Source organism: Moschus berezovskii, chromosome 6 (genome assembly GCF_049115385.1).
Source record: "Moschus berezovskii isolate FMDL1 chromosome 6, NW_MosBer_1.0, whole genome shotgun sequence".
NCBI lineage: Eukaryota > Metazoa > Chordata > Mammalia > Artiodactyla > Moschidae > Moschus > Moschus berezovskii.
In genome coordinates, this window is record NC_142465.1 from 32629406 (window position 1) to 32649009 (window position 19604).

General features: G+C 45.3%; 1 long non-coding RNA gene across 2 annotated transcripts; it reads right to left on the reverse strand.

Moving 5' to 3' along the window:
* Positions 1–1195: 1195 nt before the first annotated feature.
* On the reverse strand, positions 1196–19457 carry LOC148777577 (uncharacterized). Of its 2 annotated transcripts, XR_016037577.1 has the most exons (4): positions 19140–19457; positions 12937–13041; positions 3161–3334; positions 1196–1966 (listed from the first exon to the last, which is right to left on the reverse strand). It is a non-coding gene; the product is annotated as an uncharacterized LOC148777577 (long non-coding RNA). The 2 variants fall into 2 exon arrangements; XR_016037576.1 differs by lacking the exons at positions 1196–1966; positions 3161–3334 and adding an exon at positions 7288–7467.
* Positions 19458–19604: the final 147 nt, after the last annotated feature.

Genomic DNA, 19604 nt, shown 5'->3' on the forward strand with positions numbered 1-19604 from the left:
TGTCCATCCTCGTGTAACAGCAAAAATGGCCAGTAGCTGCTCTTAACCTACATCAGCTTCCCAACTAAGGATTCCATCAGTGATCATGTGGGGTAGGGGACCAGAAGTGTGGGCCTGGGGCAGCCCATCTCTTTTTTGCTGGTTCCAGGAAATATATCAGGGAAGACTCTGGGTAGCCTGGCTTGGGTAATGTGCTGAACCCTAAACCAATCACAGTGGCCGGAGGATCTCTGCACATGGGTATGACATACATATACAGAAATATGCATATCATTGGTCCACCCTTGGTGCTGGGGAGTGAGGTGGGCCTCATCTGAACTCCATGGGACTAAAAATCAAAGGTGGCTCCCTGAAGACATGCTAGACAAAGAAGAAAGCTGGTCCTTTCCGCTTGACCAGGCTTGTCCCGATCACCATCTGTCCTCGTCCAGTCAGGCTCCCCAGTCTCCCCTGCATTTGGTCAGGAGTTAGCCTCACAGACTGACAAGTGCATGTTCAGCAGGTAGCCCCAGTCCAAGGTGGTCATCAGGTTCCTCCATGCTGCTCCTGACATCAGATCTGGGTCTACCCTTAGACCCAGCAACAGCTGCTACAGGGAAGATTCTTAGAGTTTGCCCGAGTTTGGCTTCACCCACAGTGAAGTCCCTACACCTGCCTCTAGGAGTGATCACTGAGGCAGACTCTGGACAGAGGCAGGAGCTCCATGGCTGCCCGGGTGGCTGTGCAACTTGTGCCCTGCTCAACCTTAGCTTGCCAAGTCATGCCCTGACACAGGTCTCCATCTACCCCGAGGAAGGGGGGCTTGCTCACAACTCATCAGGCTCTTTACAGGCTGACAACCACCTGCTCAGATGGTAAAGCATCTGCCTGCGATACAGGAGACCCAGGTTCAATCCCTGGTTTGGGAAGATCCCTTGAAGAAGGAAATAGCAACCCACTCCAGTATCCTTGCCCGGAGAATCCCATGAATAGAGGAGCCTGGTGGACTACAGTCCATGGGGTCACAGAGTCGGACACCACGACTGAAGCGACCAACACACAGCCGCCTGCCTACAGCTCCTGGACAGGTAAGCGGAGACAGACTGCCCCAAGGCTGACCCAGGGAGAATTTCAAGGCTTGGACTTTAGACCTAGGACACCTGGCTTGAGTAACAGAATGATTGTCTTATGCAGTATTTTTACTGTTTCTGGGTGTGACGCAGCTGGGGTTAGAGGCAGCCAACCTGCAATTCCGCAGTCCTCCTTGCCGGCATACGTCCTTCTCCCCACAGCTGCCAACATCACCAAACGCTGGGAACTAACACAGGAAGACACAGGAGTAGCAACCAGCCACCTGAATGTGTTCTTTTCTCATTTCTATCTCTTGCACTCTGCTTTCAGCTGCTCGGGGACCAAACCAAAATGAAAGAACTTTGAGCAGGAGCCAAGGAGTCATTCTTGCCCAGCCTTGAAACCCAGACCAAACACCAGTCACCCAAGCCCACCAACTAGCGGTGAGGCTCCTGCCCAAAGGCTGAATACGACTAAGCAAAGCTTCCAGAGGAATTAAAGCCATTTGTATGTGTGTGTTAAGTCGCTACAGTCGTGTCTGACTCTTTGCGACCCCATGGACTGTGGCCCACCAGGTTCCTCTGTCCATGCGATTCTCCAGGCAAGAATACTGGAATGGGTTGCCATGCCCTCCTCCAGGGGACCTTCCCAACCCAGCGATGGAACCTGCGTTTCTTATGTCTCCTGTACTGGCAGGCAGGTTCTTTACCTCTAGAGCCACCCAAGAAGCCCATCAGGAAAGTCATTTATTAATATTATATTCTGAGTATGAATGATTTACATACTGTATCTCATCAAAATCCACAACAGACCCACTCCAATATCTTCTTTTCGAAATGAGAAAACTGAGGGACTTCCCTGGCAGTCCAGTGTTTAGGACTCTGTGCTTCCATTGCAGGGGGCACGGGTTTGATCCCTGGTTGGGGAAATAAGATCCCACAAGCAGTATGTCATGGCCAGAAAAAAGAGAGAGAGAAAAAAACCGAGGTTAAACAATTTGCCCATGATTACAGACCAGCAGCCAACTGAGGGACCCTCTGCCATTACTCTCCAAGCCTCTTCTTTGATTATGGGGAGTTCTATCAGGGCCTCCCAGGCTGAAACGTGCTGTCCTCATAGCATCTGGCTGTGGGGTAACCACAGGAAGAATGGATGAGGTGTCCAGAACATTCCCTGGGCTCCTACTCTCTGGTCCCAAAGGCACGAAGTGCACGAGCCTCGGCTCCAGGGTTTTCCTCCTCTGTGAGGTCTCAGAGGAGCTTCTCATGGGGGCAGCAGGCTAAGGCTCTCATTCAGACATGAATTTCTCAACCATGAGAGTTAAAAGATGAGGATCAGATAGGCTCTGACGTTCTCTGACTCCCCAGGTAGGATTGTTTTCACTGTTGCTTTCCAGGTTCTGTAGAAAATTCTACTTTTTCTACACTCAAAGCTAAATCTGAATGCCCTTAAGAGGAGGTATGGGTCCCTTTGGACTGGTTCCCCATACTTTCCCCTTGGCTCCAGAACAGTCCACTGAGCTGTCTCACATAACAGATGCCAGGATGGGAAGGACCCCATGAGCAATATAAGCACTAGCTCAACAGCGTCAGTGGTGGCCCAGGTTCTGTCGTCCAAATTCGGTTCCACCCTGTCACTGTGTGCTTTGTTCTCAGATCAGCTTTTGAGGGGGTGTCTTATTCTTTCAAAGGAATGAAAACTCTCTTGGAGGCCCCCAGCAAACACCTTTCTTTGCCCATCACTGGCAAGGAAATCACCATATTGAACTTAAACTAATGATGAAAGGGATGAAAGGCCAAGGGATGAAAAATGCCAGGAGGTCAAATACCCTGACCACTATAGCCTTCAAATTTAGTACCTGTGGGCTCCTCAGGGTACTGAAGCCAGGGCAGGATAACACTTTACAGGGCCCATCAGTGTTTTAAAAATGTGTCTAGGGTGCTCCGGTGGGGCTTCTCCTCTTTCTATTCTTGAGGCATCCTTGTTTTGTACTTGCTAAGTCACTCGGTAGTTCGGCAAGCCTGGAACGGTTTTCCATAAACCTCCTATAACAGCTGAACCCCAGGATATTTTAAGTCTTAATAATGAACGTATGCATGTGTATGCTCACCTGCTCAGTCATGTCCATCCATGGAGCCTGCCAGGCTCCTCAGTCCATGGGACTTCCCAGGCAAGAATACTGCAGTGAGCTGCCATTTTCTCCTCAAGTGCATCTTCCCGACCCAGAGTCTACTACAACTCCAGAGTCTCCAACATTGGCAGGCAGTCTTTACCACCAAGTCACCTGGAAAGCTGATAATTAATAAGCAGAGCCAATATCCTTTCAAAGTTGGAGCTCACCCCTTGTTAGGACAATAGAATGCTGTCCCATCTTACTGCAGTCCGGAGGAATGCACCTCAATCAAGGCACACACTCAGGTCTGTCTTTTCCTGGTAGTGTCAGATATAAAGGAGTGCATTCAGGCTCCTCAGAAGTCCTGCTGAAAACATTATGTGATGGAAATAAACTAGATAATCTGCATCCCCATTCCTCTTTTCCATGGAGTACAGAAAGGGATCAGAGACATTCTGGGGCATCCCTTCAAATTGATAAAATTCTATGAGTAAGAATGTGGGTTTTTTCCTCACTAACTGTAGGTGTTTCTTAGTGTCACTCCTCCCCAAATACCACCATCTTCCTGCCTGGCAGTAGGTCCCATGTGGGAGAAAACATTTACCATTCCCATTGCGCTGGACTGTTTTTCCCACTGTTACGTTGCAGGTGGGGTGGGGTTGTAGACTTTGCTGGTAATCAGCAGCTCTTTAAAGAACTATAAACCCATGATTTCAAACAGTAAAATCTATTTTAACCTGCTCTCAGCAAATATAACACACATTCCATTCAGGGAGAAAGAAAAGATGACTGTATTAGTTTAGGGCTTCCTCTTCAGTCTCCCCTGATGGCTGAGTGTTTAGAAATCCCTGAGATCAAAGCCCTCCGGCTGTATCTGCAGATTCAGGTAAAACAAACCCAGGAGAGGGCAGAGGAGCAGTACTTGGCAGGGTGTGGCCTCTGCCCGCTCTACCCACCGCACCTGGAGGGAAGACCCACTCTGTACTTACAGGCTGCCTCTGAAGCGTGCCAATATTTTTAAAAGGCTACTCCGGGAGTTGGTGATGGACAGGGAGGCCTGGCGTGCTTCAGTTCATGGGGTCACAAACAGTCGGACACAACTGAACGACTGAATTGATTGACTGATTAAATCAGACAGAGCCAAGATTCAATCCCAGGTCTCACTCCAAAACTGTTTTCACTTTGCAAAAATCCTATGCTGTTGATATTCTATCTACCTAGAAAACCCAAGAGAGTCCACTGGAAATCTATCAGAACCACAGAGGAAGCTCAATAAGTTGATTGTTTTTAAAGTAACTTTAACCTCTTCAGACAATATAATGAAAAAGTTACTATTTATGGTACTTGCTAAAATCAGGATGACTCCTTGTCTCTTTCTGAAAAGAATCAAAAGAAACTAGTAACAGTGGCTGCTCCTGGGAGGAAAACTAGGTGACCAGGAATAGGAGTAGTTCACCATGCCTGTGAACTTTCAATCATTGTGCCAATAGGTAATATGCATGTTACCTACAGAAAATAAAAAAAGTTTCCATGTGAATTAATAAGCAGTGAGGCAAAAACTTCAGGACACTAAGAGGACATTAAAAAAAAATCAGAACATAAAGAAATACATTGAGTTATTCTATCACTTCTCCTTTACTTTCTATATGCTACTGCTGTTGCTAAGTCACTTCAGTCGTGTCCGACTCTGTGTGACCCCATAGACGGAAGCCCACCAGGCTCCCCCAACCCTGGGATTCTCCAGGCAAGAACACTGGAGTGGGTTGCCATTTCCTTCTCCAATGTGTGAAAGTGAAAAGTGAAAGTGAAGTCGCTCGTCGTGTCCGACCCTTAGCGACCCCACGGACTGCAGCCTAACAGGCTCCTCCATTCTTGGGATTTTCTAGGCAAGAGTACTGGAGTGGCTTGCCATTGCCTTCTCCATTACTTTCTATATGAAACAATATTAAACAATATTCCAGTGCTATCTGATAGATTTCAACCCTTTCTAATGAAATCTACTGCTTCTTCAAATGTCTTAGAAGACAGGAACCTCCTCTATTTTTTTAGGGATAAATAACAGATGGAGAAACAATGGAAACACTGAGAGACTTTATTTTTTTGGCTCCAAAATCACTGCAGATGTTGATTGCAGCCATGAAATTAAAAGATGCTCGCTCCTTGGAAGAAAAGCTATGACCAACCTATACAGCATATTAAAAAGCAGAGACATTACTTTGCCAACAAAGGTCCATCTAGTCAAAGCTATGTTTTTTCCAGTAGCCATGTATGGATATGATAGTTGGACCATAAAGAAAGCTGAGCACCAAAGAATTGATGCTTTTAACCGTGGTGTTGGAGAAGACTCTTGAGAGTCCCTTGGGCTGCAGGGAGCTCCAACCTGTCAATCCTAAAGGAAATCAGTCCTGAATATTCATTGGAAGGACTGATACTGAAGCTGAAACTCCAATACTCTGGCCACTTGATGCAAAGAACTGACTCACTGGAAAAGACCCTGATGCTGGGAAAGACTGAAGGCGGGAGGAGAAGGGGATGACAGAGGATGAGATGGTTGGATGGCATCACCGACTCAATGGACATGAGTTTGAGCAAGCTCTGAGAGTTGGTGATGGACAGGGAAGCCTGGTGTGCTGCAGTCCATGGGATCACAAAGAGTCGGACACCACTGGGCGATTAATTGAACTGGGGGAAAATTTGCTGGTGGAGAGTTTATTGCTATATTTTTTTCAGGTTGAGATCTAATTACTTCAGTTTCATAAGGTTCAATGAGCATATCTCTTTCTTTTTATTTGTTTATATGTTATTTTATTTTTGACTGTGCTGGGTCTTCGTTCTGCACACAGCCTTTTGTCCAGCTGTGGCGAGCAGGGGCTACTCTCTAATTGCAGTGTGCGGGTTTCCTGCTGTAGCAGCTTCTCATTTCAGAGCACAGGCTCTAGGTGTGTAAGCTTCAGTAGTTGTGGTGCATGGGTTTACTCTGCCACATGTGGGATCTCCCCTGGACTAGGGATTGAATCCATGTCACCTGCATTGCAAGGCAGATTCTTAATCACTGGACCACCAGGGAAGCCCCTCTTTCTATTTTAAGAAAAAGAATTATTAAATAATAAGATACAATGTGTGGCAGAAAGAGTTCTCATAGCAAAATCTTGCAAGCATTTAGATGTTCTATTCTCCACAATTACTAAATTTCTCTTTTGCAAAAGGCACACACAGATTTGGGGCATCTCCAGTGCTTTTGAGAGGAAAATCATGTGTGATTTAAATAGAAGTGTCCTTAGTCACAGTGTGCCAACCCCGTGTGTCTCCCAGGGGAAGAAACATTATTCATCGTCTGATATAAGGAGGCTTCTGCATATAAGTTAAATAAGCAGGGTGACAATATACAACCTTGACGTACTCCTTTTCCTATTTAGAACCAGTCTGTTGTTCCACGTCCAGTTCTGACTGATGCTTCCTGACCTGCATACAGGTTTCTCAAGAGGCAGGTCAGGTGGTCTGGGATTCCCATCTCTTTCAGAATGTTCCACAGTTTATTGTGATCCACACAGTCAAAGGCTTTGGCATAGTCAATGAAGCAGAAATAGATGGTTTTCTGAAACTCTCTTGCTTTCTCCACAATCCAGAGGATGTTGGCAATTTGATCTCTGGTGCCTCTGCCTTTTCTAAAACCAGCTTGAACATCTGGAAGTTCACGGTTCACATATTGCTGAATCCTGGCTTGGAGAATTTTGAGCATGACTTTACTAGCATGTGAGATGAGTGCAATTGTGCGGTAGTTTGAGCATTTTTGGCATTGCCTTTCTTTGGGATTGGAATGAAAACTGACCTTTTCCAGTCCTGTGGCCACTGCTGAGTTTTCCAAATTTGCTGGCATATTGAGTGCAGCACTTTCACAGCATCATCTTTCAGGATTTGAAATAGTTCAACTGGAATTCCATCCCCTCCACTAGCTTTGTTCATAGTGATGCTTTCTAAGGCCCACTTGACTTCACATTCCAAGATGTCTGGCTCTAGGTGAGTGATCACACCATCGTGATTATCTTGGTCATGAAGATCTTTTTTGTACAGCTCTTCTGTGTATTCTTGCCACCTCTTCTTTTTTTTTTTTTTTTTGCCACCTCTTCTTAATATCTTCTGCTTCTGTTAGGTCCATACCATTTCTGTCCTTTATCGAGCCCATCTTTGCATGAAATGTTCCCTGAACTGAAGGAGGCTTCAGTTAGGAGGAGTTCCTGTGGTCCAATGGTTAGGACCCAACAATTTCATTGCTGAGGGCCTGGGTTCAATCCCTGGTCAGGGAACTAAGATCCCAAAAGCCATGCAGCATGACCAAAAAGAAAAGGAAAAAGAAAAAGTGGACCAAGAGTCACTTAGAACAGATAATATTTACAACAGCAACCAAAAAAATGATAATAATTCAAGAAACAGTTTTAATAAGAACTGTGCAGATTAGAGGGAAGGAGAGGGAGAAAATCAGAAAACTTTTCTGAGGACTATAAAACAAGGACCTGAACAAATGGAGAAAATCGCAGAAAGTCATGGCAAAGTGCTCAGACCTGGGGGTCACTGTGATCTGGGGATCTGCTGTTTATAAACTGCTCACATATGAAAATGGGGATAGCTCTGACAGTACCCACTCCAGAAGACAGCAATAAGGAGATTCCTACTCCTTCCGAGAGAAGAGAGGCTGCTTCCTGGGATACATTATGCCTGTCTTCACGAAGGATACAGGTGCCAGCGTTTTCTGCAGCAAATGGGGCTAGACAAGCTGGGCCTAACCTTGCAATAAGCTGCATTTTCTCATCAAGCCTCCACCTTGAGTGCTTGTCCCATGGCCACAGTCCTATCTCATATGTGGCCACTGGCCTAGACAGGGTTCTCTAGAGAAACAGAACCAGACATGCACAGAGAGCTTCATTTTAAAGAACTGGCCCACATGACTGTGAAGGCCTGCATGTCTGAAATGTGTAGGGCAGGCCAGCAGGCTGCACACTCAGGCGGAACTTCGTAGCTGCAGTCTTGAGGCAGAACTGATTCTTCCAGGGAAAACTCGAGCTGTGCTCTGAAGGTCTGTGAGTGACTGGATGCAGCACACTCACATCGTGGAGGGTCAACTGCTTTCATTAAAGTCATTTAACTGAACATCACTAGAAAAGATGTTTTTCCCAGTGGTGTCTCAGTGGTACAGAACCCATCTGCCAATGCAGGAGATGCAAGTTTGATCCCTGGGCCAAGGGGATCCCCTGGAGAAGGAAATAGCAACCTGCTCCAGTATTGTTGCCTGGGAAATCCCACAGACAAAGGGGCCTGGCAGTCTACAGTCCATGCGGTTGCAAAGAGTTGGACACGACCAAGCAACCAAACAACAAGAGAAGATGTTAGTGACACCTCAAATGCAGACATGAAATTTAAAGATGCCTGCTCCTTGGAAGAAAACCTATGACAAACCTAGACAGTGTACTAAAGAGCAGAGACATTATTTGCTAACAAAGGTCCATATAGTCAAGCTATAATTTTTCCAGTAGTCATTTATGGATTTGAGAGTTGGACCATAAAGAAAGTTGAGCACTGAAGAATTATGCTTTTGAACTGTGGTGTTGGAGAAGACTCTTGAGAATCCTTTAGACTGCAAGGAGATCAAACCAGTCAATTCTAAAGGAAATTGGTTCTGAATATTCATTGGAGACAGTGATGCTGAAGCTGAAGCTCCAATACTTTGGCCACCTGATGCGAAGAGCCAACTCCTTGGAAAAGACTCTGATGCTGGGAAAGAAAAAAGGCAGGAGGAAAAGGGGATGACAGAAGATGAAATGGTTGGATGGCATCACTGACTCAATGGACGTGAGTTTAAGCAAGCTCTGGGAAATGGTGAAGGCCAGGGAAGCCTGTAGTGCTGCAGTCCATGGGGTCACAAAGAGTTGATCATGACTGAGTGACTACACAACAAAAGACTAGTGTTTGACCAAACAACTGGGCACCAAAGCCCAGTCAAGTTGATGAATAAAACTGACCATCCCAGCCACCTCCCAGCTACAAGGGGCTTCCTGGACCCACCACACAGACCAACTTCCCTTCCCTGATTCACCACCAGGGGGCTAGCATTTCTCTTTCCAGACCCTCCTAACCCAAATGGCAACCCACTCCAGTCCTCTTGCCTGGGAAAATCCCATGGACAGAGAAACCTGGTAGACTACAGTCCATGGGATCCCAAAGACTCGGACACGACTGAGCGACTTCACTTTCACTTTCACCCAAAAGGAGTGATAACATCCCACTTTCCTGTACTCTATCTAACTATCTTCAGTGGTCACTAGTGCCTCCCAAGATATCTCACACACACATATACACACATACCTACTTCTATAGGAAGGAGCTACTTCAAGGACTCAAAAGTGATTTATCCTCCAAATGCCAACCAAAGTGGCTTTCTGGCTCCTTTCTCACTGAGAAGGGACAGAGGGAAAGGACACATATACCGACTTAACCTCTAGTGGGACAGTCAGCTACACATAGTAGAAAAACAAAAAGGCAAACAACCTAAATTTCAATTTTTAAAAAGGCTCATCTATGTAAGAGATGGGTCATGGTGTAGCGTTCTGACAAAACGTGGTCCACTGGAGAAGGCAATGGCAAATTACTTCAGTTTTCTTGCCTTGAGAACCCCATGAACATCATGAAAAGGCAAAAAGATAGGACACTGAAAGATGAACTCCCCAGGTTGGTAGGTGCTCAATATGCTACTGGAGATGAGTGGAGAAATAACTCCAAAAATAATGAAGAGACAAAGTCAAAGCAAAGACACTGCCCAGCTGTGGCTGTGACTAGTGATGGAAGTAAAGTCCCATGAGGAACAATATTGCATAGGAACCTGGATGAATCAAGATAAACTGAAAGTGCGTCGACATTTTAGGAATCAGCATAATAAAATGGACGGGAATGGGTGAATTTAACTCAGAAACCCTTAGGAGAAATGGAGTAGCCATCATAGTCAACAAAATAGTCCAAAATGCAGTAATTGGGTTCAATCTCAAAAATAACAGAATGATCTCTGTTTGTTTCCAAGGCAAACCATTCAATATCACAGTAATCCAAGTGTATGCCCTGACCAAAGAAGCTGAAGTTAAATGGTTCTATGAAGAACTACAAGACTTTCTAGAACTAATACCCAAAATAGAGGTCCTTTTCATTATAGGGGACTGGAATGCAAAAGTAGGAAGTCAAGAGATACCTGGAGTAACAGACAAATTTGGCCTTGGAGTACAAAATGAAGCAGGGCAAAGGCTAACAGGCTTTTGCCAAGAGAACACACTGGTCATAGCAAACACCCTCTTCCAACAATACAAGAGAAGACTATACACATGGATGTCACCAGATGGTCAATATGAAAATCAGATTGATTATATTCTTTGCAGCCAAAGATGGAGAAGCTCTCTACAGTCAGCAAAAACAAGACCGGAAGCTGACTGTGGCTCAGATCATGAACGCCTTATTGCAAAATTAAGACTGAAATTGAAGAAAGTAGGGAAAACCACCAGACCATTCAGGTATGACCTAAATCAAATCCCTTAAGATTATACAGTGGGAGTGACAAATAGATTCAAGGGATTAAATCTGATAGATTGCCTGAAGAACTATGGATGGAGGTTCGTGACACTGTACAGGAAGCAATGATTAAGAATATCCCCAAGAATAAGAAATGCAAAAAGGCAAAATGGTTGTCTGAAGACGCCTTACAAATAGCTGAGAAAAGAAGAGAAGCTAAAGGCAAAGGAGAAAAGGAAAAGCATACCCCTTTGAATGCAGAATTCCAAAGCATAGTAAGGAGAGATAAGAAAGCCTTCCTCAGTGATTAGTGCAAAGAAATAGAGGAAAACAACAGAATGGGAAAGACTAGAGATCTCTTCAAGAAAATTAGAGATACCAAGAGAACATTTCATGGAAAGATGGGCACAATAAAGGACAGAAATGGTATGGACCTAACAGAAGCAGAAGACATTAAGAAAAGGTGGCAAGAAGACACAGAAGAACTGTACAAAAAGGATCTTCACAACCCAGATAACCATGATGGTGTGATCACGCACCTAAATCCAGACATCCTGGAATGTGAAGTCAAGTAGACCTTAGGAAGCATCACTAGGAACAAAGCTAGTGGAGGTGATTGTTTCCAGCTGAACTACTTCAAACCCTAAAAGATGATGTTGTGAAAGTGCTGCACTCAGTATGCCAGCAAATCTGGAAAACTCAGCAGTGGCCACAGGACTGAAAAAGGTCAGTTTTCATTCCAATCCCAAAGAAACGCAATGCCAAAGAATGCTCAAACTATCACACAATTGCACTCATCTCACACGCTAGCAAAGTAATGCTCAAAATTCTCCAAGCCAGTCTTCAACAGTACATGAACCATGAACTTCCAGATGTTCAAGCTGGATTTAGAAAAGGCAGAGGAACCAGAGATCAGATTGCCAACATCCGCTGGATCATTGAAAAAGCAAGAGAGTTCCAGAAAAACATCTGCTTTATTGACTATGCCAAAGCCTTTGACTGTGTAGATCACAATAAACTGTGGAAAATTCTTCAAGAGATGGAAATACCAGACCACCTGACCTGCCTCTTGAGAAACCTGTATGCAGGTCAAGAAGCAACAGTTAGAACTGGACATGGAACCACAGACTGGTTCCAAATAGGAAAAGGAGTACATCAAGGCTATATATTGTCTCACTGCTTATTTAACTTATATGCAGAGTACATCAGGAGAAATGCTGGGCTGGAGGAAGCACAAGCTGGAATCAAGATTGCCGGGAAAAATATCAATAACCTCAGATATGCAGATGACACCACCCTATGGCAGAAAGTGAAGAAGAATTAAAGAGCCTCTGATGAAAGTGAAAGAGGAGAGTGAAAAGTTGGCTTAAAGCTCAACATTCATAAAACTAAGATCATGGCATCCGGTCCCATCACTTCATGGCAGATAAATGGGGAACCAGTGGAAGTGGCTGACTTTATTTTTCTGGGCTCCAAAATCACTGCAGATGGTGATTGCAGCCATGAAATTAAAAGATGCTTACTCCTTGGAAGGAAAGTTATGACCAACCTAGACAGCATGTTAAAAAGCAGAGACATTACTTTGCCAACAAAGGTCTGTCTAGTCAAGGCTATGGCTTTTCCAGTGGTCACGTATGGATGTGAGAGTTGGACTATGAAGAAAGCTAAGTGCCAAAGAATTGATGCTTTTGAACTGTGGTGTTGGAGATGACTCTTGAGAGTCCCTTGGATTACAAGGAGATCCAACCAGTCCATTCTAAAGGAGATCAGTCCTGGGTGTTCATTGGAAGGACTGATGTTGAAGCTGAAACTCCAATACTTTGGCCACCTGATGGGAAGAGCTGACTCCTTTGAAAAGACTCTGATGCTGGGAAAGATTGAGGGCAGGAGGAGAAAGGGATGACTGAGGATGAGATGGTTGGATGGCATCATCGACTCAATGGACATGGGTTGGGGTGAACTCCGGGAGTTGGTAATGGACAGGGAGGCCTGGCGTGCTGCGGTTCATGGGGTCGCAAAGAGTCGGACATGACTGAGCGACTGAACTGAACTGACTTATGTGTATGATTATATTTACATAGAAAAAAATAGAACATATTATACCAAGTTAGTAACAGTGGTTATCTCTAGGTGTCAAATAATGGGTAGTTTATTTTCTTGTGATTTTCTGTGCTTTTTATAAATAGGATTATTGGCAACTAGAAAAACAATAAATAAACATTCCTCACCCTCTCACTCTTCTAACCCTCCTCCTTTTTCTTGTTCCCTCTTCTATTCTCTTCAGGTTCTTTGTCCAGACCCCAGAGCAGCGCCATGCTGAGCCACAATGGAGCCTGAGGAGAAAGGAAATTGGCTTTAATGCAAGCACTCTTCAGTGATACTTTTCAAATCTAATTCTTCATTTGTTTCATTTTCAATTGAGAGTGCCATGTTTAACAATTTCTTTTGGTCAAGTGATGATCTTAAATACATTTTAATTAACTCAAGCTGAAGTAAAATTAGCTTCACCGACTCAATAGACACATGTTTGATTAAGCTCCAGGAGTTGGTGATGGACAGGGAAGCCTGGCGTGCTGCAGTCCATGGGGTCACAAAGAGTCGGACACGACTGACCGACTGAACGGAAGTAAAATCATAGCAAATTCTGTGTTGGTATAAAGAAAATATTTGATACTAAAACAATATTGTGAGTTTTAATATACTTTTCATTCTTTTCAATATTTTTTCAATTAATTTAATGTGCTAGAAAAAATAAGCATTTTTAAAACACAGACAAGCAGGGATAGGGAATTAGGTAGCAGCCCAGTGGTTAGGACTTGGCACTCTCACTGCCAAGGACCCAGGTTTGATCCCTGGTCAGGGAACTAAGATCTCACAAGCCTAATGGTGCAAAAAAATTGATAGGAAAAAAAAAAAACTCATGGATATAGAGTGTGCACATTTTTTTCTTTTATCTCAGGCTCCAACATGGCTCAGGCTCAGGCTCCAAGCACTACTCTTTATTTTTAATTATTCATATTTTGTTCATCATAGATATTTTTTTATTAATTTTGATTCTTTTTTTACTTAAACATTTTTATTTATTTATTTATTTTGACTGCACTGGGTCTTAGTTGCAGCATGTGGGATCTAGTTCCCTGACCTGGGATCAAACCCAGGCCCCACGCATTGGGAGGACTGAGTCCACTTCACCACCAGGTAAGTCCCTTGATGTTTTAAATACTACATTATATATACCAAGAGAACTCACTGGTCATAGCAAAACCCTCTTCCCACAACACAAGAGTTGACTCTACACATAGACATCCGTTCCATTCCATTCGGTCGCTCAGTTGTGTAGGACTCTATGCGACCCCGTGGACTGTAGCCTACCAGGCTTCTCCGTCCATGGGATTCTCCAGGCAAGAATACTGGAGTGGGTTACCATTTCCTTCTCCAGGGGATTTTCCCGACCCAGGGATCGAACCCGGGTCTCCCGCATTGGAGGCAGAAGCTTTAACCTCTGAGCCACCAGAGATGGTCAATACCAAAATCAGACTGATTATATTCTTTGCAGCCAAAGATGGAGAAGCTCTATACAGTCAGCAAAAACAAGTCTGGGACCTGACTGTGGTTCAGATCATGAGCTCCTTATTGCAAAATTCAGACTGAAATTGAAGAAAGTAGGGAAAACCACTAGACCATTCAGGTATGACCTAAATCAAATCCCTTAAGATTATACAGTGGAAGTGACAAACAGATTCAAAGAATTAGATCTGATAGAGTGCCTGAAGAACTATGGATGGAGGTTCATAACATTGTACAGGAGACAGTGAGCAAAACCATGCCAAAGAAAAAGAAATGCAAGAAAGGCAAAATGGTTGTCTGAAGAGGGCTTACAAATAGCTGAGAAAAAAAGAGAAGCAAAAGGTAAAGAAGAAAGGAAAAGATATACCTATTTGAATGCAGAGTTCCAAAGAACAGGAGGGAGAGATAAGAAAGCCTTCTTTCTTGCAAAGAAATAGGAAAACAATGCAGTGGGAAAGACTAGAGATCTCGTCAAGAAAATTAGAGACATCAAGGGAACATTTCATACAAAGATGGGCACAATAAAGGAGAGAAATGATAAGGACCTAACAGAAGCAGAAGAGATTAAGAAGAGGTGGTAAAAATACACAGAACTGTACAAAAAAGATCTTAATGATCCAGATAACCAGGATGGTGTAGTCAGTTACCTAGAGCCAGACATCCTAGAGTGTGAAGTCAAGTGGGCCTTAGGAAGCATCACTATGAATAAAGCTAGTGGAAATGATGGAATTCCAGCTGAGCTACTTCAAATCCTGAAAGATGATGCTGTTGAAATGCTGCATTCAATATGCCAGCAAATTTGGAAAACTCAGCAGTGTCCATAGCACTGGAAAAGGTCAGTTTTCATTACAATCCCAAAGAAGGGCAGTGCCAAAGGTTCAAAATACTATACAATTGAACTCACTTCACACGCTAGCAAAGTAATGCTCGAGATTCCTCAAGCTAGACTTGAGGGTGAACCCACCTTGCTTCATTTATTACATGAAAGCCTTTGACTATGTGGATCATAACAAACTTGGAAAATTTTTAAAGAGATGGGAATACCAGATCACCTTACCTGCCCCCTGAGAAATCTGTATGCAGGTCAAGAAGCAACAGTTAGAACCAGACATGGAACAATGGACTGGTTCAAAATTGGGAAAGGAGTACATCAAGGCTGTATATCGTCACCTTGCTTATTTATTTGTGGAGTACATTATGCGAAACGCTGGGCTGGATGACTCACAAGCTGGAATTAAAATTGCCGGGGGAAATAACAATAACCTCCTATATTCAGATGACACCACTTTAATGGCAGAAAGTAAAGAGGAACTAAAGAGCCTCTTGATGAGGGTGAAAAAGGAGAGTGATGGGACCAGATGCCATGATCTTAGTTTTTTGAGTGTTGAGTTTTAAGCCCACTTTACTGCCTTCACTCTCCTCTTTCACCTTCATCAAGAGTCTCTTTAGATCCTCTTTGCTCTCTAACATTTGTTGAGAGCTTACTGTACACTGAGCACTGGGTTAAACCTTTTACTTATTTAGTCTAACAATGCAACCATAATTAATATTGTACCTTTTAAGGGTGAGGAAGCTGAAGCCCACAGAGGCGTGAACTGTCATGCATGAGTGATTATGGCAGAACTTGGAACAGCTCTGTTTGGGTTCCTAAAATGTTTCTTGTTTTTTAAGACGCATTTATTTATTTATTGGCTGTGTCATGTCTTAGCTGCAACAGCTGGGATCTTTCGTTGCAGCTCACAGTCTTGGTCAGCCACAGGTGGTACCTTAGTTCTCCAGCCAGGGACGGAACCCAGGTCTCCTGCATTGCAAGGGGGATTCTTTTATATATATATATATATAATTTTTTTAATTGAAGGATAATTGCTTTACAGAATTTTGTGGTCCTCTGTCATACATCAATAAGAATCAGCCATAGTACACCCATGTCCCCTGCCTCCAGGACCTTTCTCCCATCTCCCTCCCCATCTCACCCTTCAGCCTGTCACAGAGGCCCTGTCTGAGTTCCCTGAGTCATACAACAAATTCCCATTGGCTATCTATTTTACACTGGAGAAGGCAATGGCGGCCTACTCCAGTACTCTCGCCTGGAAAATCCCACGGACGGAGGAGCCTGGTGGGCTGCAGCCCATGGGGTCGCTGAGGGTCGGACGCGACTGAAGCGACTCAGCAGCAGCAGCAGCACCTATTTTACACACGGTATTGTAAATTTCCGCTACTCTCTCCATACATCTCCCCGTCTCCCTCCTCTCCTCCTTCCACGTCTGTAGGTCTCTTCTCTGTGTGTGTTTCTCCATTGCTGACAGTTTCTCTTCAGATCCAGGGGCATGAGATGAAAAAGAGGAAGGGGAAATAGGAAGAGAAAAGAGATAAATGGATGCAAACGGAAGAATTGTACTATCCCATTTTCACTTCAGTTATCTCCTCCACCTGCACAACCACCTCTAAGGCACCATTAATCCTTACAGATAAGAAACTGAGACAAAAGTTCAAGGGACTGTTAGGTTCCTTCCACAGGGGTACCTGCGAGGGTGGAGGAGGGGTACAGTCTGCCCTCCCTCCTGACCTCCCTGGCACTTTCATGACAGCTTCTGCACAATCTTTCCCTCCCAGGTGGCAGCAGCACATCCTCCTTGTGGGCAAGTCTCCCTCATTCTGCCCCACCCGGAAAAATGTGTGTCCCCTCGCCAGGGACCATGTGTGCAAGAGACTAGCCAGGGGCCAAGGCTGAAGTCAATAGCCTTCTAGAGCTGTTGTCTGCTGGCTTCCCATCAATGTGCACCACACCATGCTTCCGGCCTTGCTGGGGGGAACCCCCTGAAGCACACTGTTGTGAAAAGCGAAACTTCAGAATATCCCAAAACAGAATCTAAATTGGCCAAAGAATAAGAATCTGAGAAAAAAAAGAAAAGATATTCACAGGGCTTGTTGAGGCATGGGAAATCCAGGCCTGTCCTGCAGAAGAGCTCAATGATGGGACGTTTCTGTCATGAGCAGGCAGAGATGATTTCTGCAGAGGAGTGAAGGAAACGAATCTTTCACTGTCTACTTTTCTCTAGTACTTGAATTTTTTTTTAACCAGGTGGCTTTATAACATTTTCAATTACAGAAAGCTATTTTAAAGTGGCCTGCCATGCAGTTACCATTCTGTGTGGCTCACCTTCCTGTGAGAAGAGAACAGCTCAGTCAGGGCATGACACATTAGGGGTGGGGTCACACATCCGGCCGACTACATATGCCTCCAAATCATGCAACTCATTGTTCTGAGGACTCAAAGTCATGTTTAAAATCAGAGTCAACTAAAGTAAAACTGGAAGAGAAATTTGCTTCCAGAATGTGGAGCACACAGCACAGACCGATGCTGCTTCCGTGGGTAGCACCCTCTCAGGGACTCTGGGATGGGGTTAGTGGTCATGACTCTGTCCTGGGGAAGAACTGAGGTAGTGAGTCCAGTCTAGCCCATCACCCTCAGGTCAGGCTGGGTCCTGAATAAGACTCAGAGCAGAGTCAGAGGAAGAGCAGAGCAAAGACCACAGGGTCAGACCTGCACAAGAGTGTCAAGCATCCAGAAAGAGAGAAATGAGGGGCAGCATCCCACAGTCTTCAACAGGAAATGTCCTTATTCTGAGAAAGGCAGCTGTGGAATCAGGCAAGTGATGGTGGTGGCAGCTGAAGCAGTGAGGTTAGAATGAACCCTGAGGGTCTGTAAAGGAAACAAGACAAACGCTGTATAAAGTGTCTCTTTAGAAATTTAAACCCCAGCGTGTGTGTGCACACTCAGTCATGTCTGACTCTTTGTGACCCCATGAAGTGTAGCCCACCAGGCTCCTCTGTCCATGGGGTTATTATCCCAGCAAGAATACTGGAGTGGGTTGTCATTTCCTCCTCCAGGGGATCTTCCCAACCCAGGGATCAAACCCACATCTCCTGCATTGAGATGGATTCTTCACCAGAGCCACCTGGGAAGTCCCTTTAAACCCCAGAGTGTCTAATGTGAAAAGAAGGGAATTGAGGGCAGGGGAATTACTCAGCCACTTGGTTGGTATTACGGGAGGAGACAGGTGAGCAGGCCAAGACTGAGTGGATACCTCCCTTTTCTACTCCTTTAGGAACATCCATCCTTCACCCACTTCCTGATCCAGTGTAGAGGGGCAAGGTCTTCTCCCTGCTCCACTGGCCTCCTCTCTCCAGACTCCATCACTGGAGAAGCTCTGACCTCCTTCTGAATAGCTCAGTTCTACTGTGGGGTTCCAGATTAGAAAACCAGGTTACTTCTCTCATCCAACTGTTAATCCCAGTGGCTTCCCCTGCTCTTTCCAGTTCATGTCACAACTGCCTTCTTGCTCAGATCTACCCACCCACACCCCTGCCCCCGGGGTCTTATGAACTTAGAAATACAAACTCATTTAAACATCAAGACAAAAGAAAAACAGAATTGGTGGTTGAATTTTCTGCCATAGAACATTTTCAAATTATCGGCTAACAAGGACCCAAAAGATTACATCACAGAACCCGGGTGAGCAGCCTGAGGGTGGGGGTGGTAATGAGTCACAGCGTGGGTTTAGGAACTGAACTTACTTATTTGGATTTTAATTCCAGCCCTGACACTACTCGCTCAGTGATTCTCAAAGTTGAGAATGCACCAGAATTACCTGGAGGGCTTATAAAGATACAAATTACTGGGCCCCACCCCCGAAGTTTCGTATCATTTAGGTCTGAGGTGGGACCCGAGAATCTACATTTCTAACAGTTTATCAGGTGATGCTGAAGCCGCTGGTCTACTTTGAGCCGCACAGTGTGGTCAGCCGCCTTCCGTGTGTATTCCGGACAATAATCGGAGTTATTTGCTGGGGCTAGTGTTTACCTGAGACCCGGCACATGAAGACCTTAGCACTGTTCGTGGTACACAGCAAACTCCCGGCCCTTATTGTTGGATGAAGGGGAGGAATCATTTGGTCAAGACCACTCCTCCCGATGAGAAGCAAACCTGGGACGGAGCCCAGGGGTGCCTCTCCGTCCGGCGGGCGGCGTTTCTCTGCTCCCGAGCCTCTTGCTCCACACTCAGCACTGCGGCCAGACGGCCACCGAGCCCGCGCGCCGCACGCTGCGGCTCCAAGCGCAAGCCGGCGGCTCACGCCTGTCGTCTCTGTGGTGGCCAGGACCCTCCAATGTTTATCGACGCCGAGCGCCTGGCCGCGGAGACTGGCCCCCGGAACTGGCTGAGATCTGGAGAAGCCGGAGCTCCCAGCCGCGGCGGCGGGGGCGGGGTGCACGGGCCCGCGGCAGCCCCGCAGCAACCCGGCGTTCCGCGGCGCCGAGCAGTGCTGGG